Here is a 7,731-nt window from a genome sequence, read left to right as displayed (position 1 = left end):
TAGTAAGTAAGTAGATATAGCTAGTTGATAGTTAGCTAGTGTAGTGTTAGTTGTAGTGTAGTATGTTGTTGTGTGCTATGTTTTGTGACTGAATGTGGTGGGATGGGAGGGTGATACGAGAGGGGAGAGAAATCTGATTGTGAGTTTCTTAGCTCGATTCATCAACGTGCCAAAACGCTTTGCAAAGAGTCCCTGACCGTAACATATAGAACGAGACAAGACGCCTGTTAGTCGATTTTGCATTTTAAAAAATCAGAGACAACACCGTAAACGCCCAGGTACTCATTGTACTCCTAAGTGCTGTGATAGAATGTGAGTAAAAAGCCGTTTTCAAGGACCCAACTATGTGCCAAGCGAGGCTCGGATCCAGGACCTTCCGATCCGAAAGCTGTTCATACCACAAGACTACATAGCCGCACAATAAGAAGAAGAAGAAGAAGAAGAAGAAGAAGAAGAAGAAGAAGAAGAAGAAGAAGAAGAAGAAGAAAAGAAGAAGAAGATTTCATTGAGATGGTAGGGGGGTGGGGGTAGGGAGGGCAACATACATCCTTCTACATAATTTGAGTTAGCATCCTATTTCGTAACTACTAAGTACTTATCCTTTCCAACAAGTACTTTCACGACCACCTATTTAAGACCTGGTGATCTTGCCACAGATCAGAACAGTTTGTGACTTGCATTCTGAAACTTTGAAGGATTTTATACATTCTGCGTCGTGAAAACTTGACAACCAAAACAAGGACAATTAATCAAGTTCAAATACTACCATTGTTGGACGGAACGAAAAATAGGTAAGTGGTAACTTTTTCATTTATAAAATTATGCTTTAATATAAAAATGAATATAACAACTTTTAAAAAAAAACAACAAAATACCAGTAATCTTAAGATTTTTCTACAGAGAAGACCTACAAAATATATGTCGTCTATTTGGGATTTAATCATGTGTCCTTACTGTTTTTGTTGGGTTTTTTTTCTTGGCGAAAAAGGGTTTTGAGCCAGAAACGTTCCGCGTTTGGTATTTTTTTTTAAAGCTGTTATATTCATTTTTGTTTATTGTTCTTTACAATCTACAGCTTCTATCAGCCTAGATCACTTTGGCTTCAATCTAGGGCAATATCCATTAAATTACGTTTTCAAAGCGTTTTACGAGGGGACCCAAGGCAGCAACAACATTTAACACGGAAGACGAGACACGAAGCCTGAAAGACATTACAATTCTTTGTTATCGACAGAGACAATGCTGTTACCGAACAGGTACTCATTTTACACCTGAGTACAATGAGAAAGTGTGCGTAAAGAGATGTTTTTATATCTGGACTTAACTTCAAATCGGGGCGCGAACCAAGGATTAAAAGGTCCAAAGGCGAGTGCCATTCTACTCGACTACATTATATTTGCACAACTTTAAATGGTTGACTGAGCCTTACTTGTACTTGTAACAGAATCAAGCGATGTTGAGCATGAGCAATAACCGGATGAATGACAATAATTAACAAAGTCTGACACGATGTTGATTTCTGAAGTATTTTTTTTTTAGAAACTCGATGGACACTTCATGCCTGGCCCATACCCAGGTGTTAATGAGTATTTGACAAAGAGACAGTGACTGGCGTTATACACGTTCTGGTTCGGAAAGATTATATTAAAATGTAACCTTTTAATGCCTTCTGTGGTAACTAATCAAGCATTTATGATATACATTTGAACAAGTGTGTATGAAAGGTGCCAGACAAAACAAGAAAGAGCACATAGAAGAAAAATAACCTTCCCAAAAAATCAGTCGACCTCGACTGGGGATCGAACCTCCGACCTTCTGATTATCGGTCAGACGTGCTACCATTACATGACTTTTAAAAAGTCGCGCTTTTGTGCCTCACCGTATCAATCCGATATTTTGTTAAAATTTAAATTACCCTTCCCAATGACATCATAAGATATCTTCGCCTAGGAATATAGTTAATCCATCAAACAAGATGTCTGATGTCAACAGGAATCACCCATGTTGTCCAAGTGAGCAAATTGAGAGGTAAAAATCAAGGGAAGTTAACGAAAGTGCCTGAAACGTGCTCGAACCCGGGACATTCCGGGTCACAGTGCAATGCCTTTACCACTCGGCCACTTCGTCCCCTCGGTATTTTAGTATAAGCTATAGTATAGCAGAATGTACTAAATGAAATGATTTGGGATTAAAGTTAAAAGTTCAGAAAAAGAAAAAAACAACGTCTTTGAATTTTAATAAATAACACTCCTTTATCCTTAGCATTGATTGTAGCCCACGTGCACATATTTGCAGGTCTGATAACCGAACGCAATCATTGGCCTGATATAACATTTTTTTTTAAATGTTGGAATGGACAACATCATGTATTTTGCGTTTGGTTTGAGAGTATTTCCATGACAACAATTAGATGATAACAATTTGGATTGCCAGACCTGCTATCAAGAAAAACTTGTAATTTTATTTTGTTGTGTTTGTTCGCTTTGCTTTTTTTGTTGTTGTTTGTTTGGGTTGTTTTGTTTGTTTGTATTTTTTTTTTTTTTTTTTGGGGGGGGGGGGTATTTTTGTTCCTTTTTTGTTTGTATTTTGTTTTGTTCTTTTGTATTTTTTGTTTGTTTGTTTTTGTTTTTTGTTTTATTTTGTTTTGTTTTGTTTGTTGTTTTTGTCTTGTTGTTTTTTTTTTGTTTTGTTAGTTGTTTTTTGTGTGCCTTATTTTGTTTTGTTTGGGGGATATTTTTCTGGCATGTACGTTGGATGGTTTACGATTTTGGGTTGTTTTTTTGTTTTCTTATTCTTACTTTTTATGCAGGTTTGCGTTTGAATTTTCTTTTTTCATATTTAGAAGAAAAAAAAAACACTTTTGTTGCACAATAAGCCAAGTCTATTATCGGAAAGCCATTACAAAGTTACTCAAATCGTTACGTTGTTACAAAACGATTTAGATAACAACAACATCAACAACGATATGTCTTGTATCAGAAATCCTCTTCACTACTGGTTTGGTTTGGTCTCAAGTACTAAACACTACGCAACAGGAAATAACACTCCTGGATGAGACAAAACCTTCATACACAGTAACCAGAGATCAGAGAATGGAGATGTTGATGGATCAATGAACGATGGATGAATAAATGAATGACTGAACGAATTAATGATAATTATTCTGACGTACTCTCGAAAAACACATATTTAGAAATTTGGCTAGAAAATTCGTCATTCAAATATCGCTCGATTTAAATGACCCTCGTCTTAGCAAAAACATTCAAACCTGGGATTTCGCGACCACATAGCCGCACACAACCAAGGCGCTTTTGTTAAAAATTGCTTAAGAACTGTGTACGCGCAATGGTTTAGGCCATTAATTTGCTTTATAAAAAAACTTCTTTGTTCATGAATCATTCAAATGTTATTGGTAGAAATATATTCCCCAGGAATGTGTAAGGATCGCTATTTTGGCCTTTTGTCTCTAAACGTGCACAACGGCATGGCGATTAAAGATCAGAACTGTGTCTTGCTACTGGGATGCTTTCGTGAACGTAGTCCCATGTTTGAGAGTTTTTGCCAAGACTAGGGTCAGTTTAATCGATCGATATTTGAAGGACGAGTTTTCTGGCCAAATTTCTAAAAAGGTTGTTTTTCAAAGGCACGGCAGTATTGTTGTTGAATTCTTGATGAAAACAGTTGCATGAAGAAAAACGATTATCTACAGCTCGAGACAAAAAATGAGAGTAAATTACTTCTTTTTTTCAAAACCTATAGATGGAACGCAATTGACGTCACTCAGGTCTTTGTTATTTTTTTTGCCATCCATTTTTATGAGTCTTTGTTATTGTTTTTTGCCATCCATTTTATGAGTAGTTCTCACTAAACTGTATTAACCAGACTATAAAGGCGATTAAAGATTAGAACTGTGCCTTGCTACTGTTTGCTTTCGTGAACGAAGTCTCAGGTTTTAGAGTTTTTGCCAAGATGGGAATCATTGTAATCAATCGACTCGTTTTCAGGCCAACATTTTAAATCCATATTTTTCAGATTACAGCACTACTGTACAGTGACAAAATGATTATTTTAAAAGATTTTGGCCATTAAAAAATCCGATACTCCACAAGGGTATAGATAGTTTGCACTTGACTAAGAAGCTTACAACAGTGCGATCCGGAATTATAACCGGCCAACACACAAAACTGTGTGTAACCATGATCTTTTATAGTCTGGTTAATACAGTTTAGTGAGAATTACTCGTAAACGCGGATGGCAAAAAACAATAACAAAGACCTGAGTGACGTCATATTCGTTCTATTTATACATTTAACTAAACATCTATGTTCCCAATAAAAACTTGAGGTCAACCAATGACCAATCAATCCTTGTCAAAAGTAAGTGAACAATCTTTTCAAATTTGGCCGCCCATTTTTGGAACTCTCTCCCACATCACATGTGAGATGCTCGGATTCGTTGACAATGTTCAAATCTCGCTTAAAGTTTTATCCTTTTACGTCATAATGTTGCAATACTATTATCATATTTTGTTGTTGTTAAATTGAATTCGCATCACTTTTCCATCAAACTTGCCTTACCGTAATACGATTTGTTTTATATCACTGTACAGCGCTTAGAGCCTGTGACAACGGGGTAAAGAGCTATATAAATGCCATTCATTATTATTATTATTATTATTATTATTATTATTATTATTATTATATTATTATTATTATTATTATTATTATTATTATTTTATTATTATTATTATTATTATTATTATTATTATTATTATTATTATTATTATTATTATTATTACTATTATTATTATTATTATTATTATTATTATTATTATTATATTATTATTATTATTATTATTATTATTATTATTATTATTATACATGAGACCAGCGCCTTAAAACAGTATAACGTGGTGGTAAATAAATTCTGAAAATCTAATTTATAACTAAAATGATGAAACTAAGGTATAATTATTTATAATGTAGAATATGCTGCCATAAAGTGTGAGAACCTAACATTGTATGTTTCTGATCCCTTTAATGTTAATCTTACTTGGGGGGGGGGGGGGGGTCATTTGGTTCATTCCGAATTAATACCATAAAGAGGCAATGGGTCACGTACGGCGTGTACATATATACAGGTCTGACATCCAAACCCACTTATGGCCCTAGTTTAACATTGTTGTAATGGACAATAATTTGCGTCATTTTTTGGAGATTTCCATTACAACAATGAGCACTTAAGGAATTGGGTTATCAAACCTGCATTTAAGTGCACGTCGGTCACATACAAATGCAAAGAAGTCTCTTGCATAAAAATGTTTTTTTAAAAAGTTCAAGTTCAAGAGTTTATTATTCAGGCCATTGGTCAATAACTGACGTTTACTTATTTGCAGGTCTGATAACTTGAATTGTTAAAGGTTCGTAACCGTTGTAATGGAATTACTCTAAAACCAACGCATAATTGTGTCAATTACAACAATCATAAATCAAACCCATAATTGCTTGGGTTATTACACCTGCATATATATATATATATATATATATATATAATACTCACACACGCACACACACACACACACACACGCGCGCGCGCGCACACACACAAAGTCAGTGTTTGTAAGTACTAATTCAGAAAAGTGAGTGGAGCAGGCACTTATGTTGGTAACAACAAGATATGAAGTGAGTAGAAAAGTGCCAGAAGACAATAGAGAATAAAGATTTTTTTCGCGGCGGTGGCGGGGTTTGAACCTGCGACCTTATTGGTACGACAACTCCGCCTGGCAGGTGAGAGCGTGGCTCTACCGTGTGAGCTATCCACGAACACGAAAATATTCGTTTCAAACCCAAAGTCATTTCTAGATCCCTCTCTCACCCACTTCTTGAGATCGCCGATTCGTTCGCCACCATCGCGAAGTAATTTTGACCAGCAGTTAAGCTCAATAGCCAATATTCTCATCACAAACATATAACATAGAAACGATTGAGACATTGAGTATGCTCCGGTGTATGGGTGAATTTCTAATTCAGAAAAGTGAGTGGAGCAGGCACTTATGTTGGTAACAACAAGATATGAAGTGAGTAGAAAAGTGCCAGAAGACAATAGAGAATAAAGATTTTTTTCGCGGCGGTGGTGGGGTTTGAACCTGCGACCTTATTGGTACGACAACTCCGCCTGGCAGGTGAGAGCGTGGCTCTACCGTGTGAGCTATCCACGAACACAAAAATATTCGTTTCAAACCCAAGTCATTTCTAGATCCCTCTCTCACCCACTTCTTGAGCCACGCTCTCACCTGCCAGGCGGAGTTGTCGTACCAATAAGGTCGCAGGTTCAAACCCCACCACCGCCGCGAAAAAAAATCTTTATTCTCTATTGTCTTCTGGCACTTTTCTACTCACTTCATATCTTGTTGTTACCAACATAAGTGCCTGCTCCACTCACTTTTCTGAATTAGAAATTCACCCCATACACCGGAGCATACTCAATGTCTCAATCGTTTCTATGTTATATGTTTGTGATGAGAATATTGGCTATTGAGCTTAACTGCTGGTCAAAATTACTTCGCGATGGTGGCGAACGAATCGGCGATCTCAAGAAGTGGGTGAGAGAGGGATCTAGAAATGACTTTGGGTTTGAAACGAATATTTTTGTGTTCGTGGATAGCTCACACGGTAGAGCCACGCTCTCACCTGCCAGGCGGAGTTGTCGTACCAATAAGGTCGCAGGTTCAAACCCGCCACCGCCGCGAAAAAAATCTTTATTCTCTATTGTCTTCTGGCACTTTTCTACTCACTTCATATCTTGTTGTTACCAACATAAGTGCCTGCTCCACTCACTTTTCTGAATTAGAAATTCACCCCATACACCGGAGCATACTCAATGTCTCAATCGTTTCTATGTTATATGTTTGTGATGAGAATATTGGCTATTGAGCTTAACTGCTGGTCAAAATTACTTCGCGATGGTGGCGAACGAATCGGCGATCTCAAGAAGTGGGTGAGAGAGGGATCTAGAAATGACTTTGGGTTTGAAACGAATATTTTTGTGTTCGTGGATAGCTCACACGGTAGAGCCACGCTCTCACCTGCCAGGCGGAGTTGTCGTACCAATAAGGTCGCAGGTTCAAACCCGCCACCGCCGCGAAAAAAATCTTTATTCTCTATTGTCTTCTGGCACTTTTCTACTCACTTCATATCTTGTTGTTTGGAAGTACCAAGTACTGGCCTTGCCTTGATACGTGTCATTAAAGTGTTGATAGAGAGAGAGAGAACCATCGTCTCATTATCCTTCCACTTACAAATCGGTAGTGAGTCATTAACACTGCGTAGCATCAGTACGTCCTTTGTAGAGACCGTTATCTCCAATACGTACATAGGATAAGTGGTGAGAGACAAATGACAATTGCATTTTATGCGCAATTGCTTTTTTCGGTTGAATTACACAACATAGACAAAATACAGAATATATCATAGAAAAGTCAAATTTCACAACAATTTTGGTATTTCGTTGTAAGCTGCACAAATATAACGTGTGTTCGGCGTGCACTTATTTGCAGGTCTGTTAACCCAACTGTTGTTTTGGGCTTGTTCATGTAACGGGAAAAAACGTTATCTCAAACCAACGCAAAATCTTGTCCATTATAACAATGATAAATCAAGCCTGTCAGACCTGTAAATATACAATACAATGCAATACCTAATAAGAGCTAAATTAGTCCAATAGTGTGGCCTT

General features: G+C 36.9%; 1 protein-coding gene across 1 annotated transcript in view; it reads left to right on the top strand.

Annotated features, from left to right (window-relative positions):
• The first annotated feature begins 654 nt into the window (after positions 1-654).
• The window catches only part of LOC144957945 (FMRFamide receptor-like), an 18,435-nt gene continuing 11,358 nt past the window's right edge, over positions 655-7,731 (top strand). The window contains exon 1 of the mRNA XM_078889506.1: positions 655-791. The gene's annotated coding sequence lies outside the window, so the exon portion shown is untranslated. The remainder of the gene's footprint in view (positions 792-7,731) is intronic.

This window comes from Berghia stephanieae, chromosome 12, assembly GCF_034508935.2.
Source record: "Berghia stephanieae isolate SIO BIC M18660-M18661 chromosome 12, UCSD_Bste_1.3, whole genome shotgun sequence".
NCBI classification, from domain to species: domain Eukaryota; kingdom Metazoa; phylum Mollusca; class Gastropoda; order Nudibranchia; family Aeolidiidae; genus Berghia; species Berghia stephanieae.
This window is presented reverse-complemented; position numbering and strand designations above follow the sequence as displayed.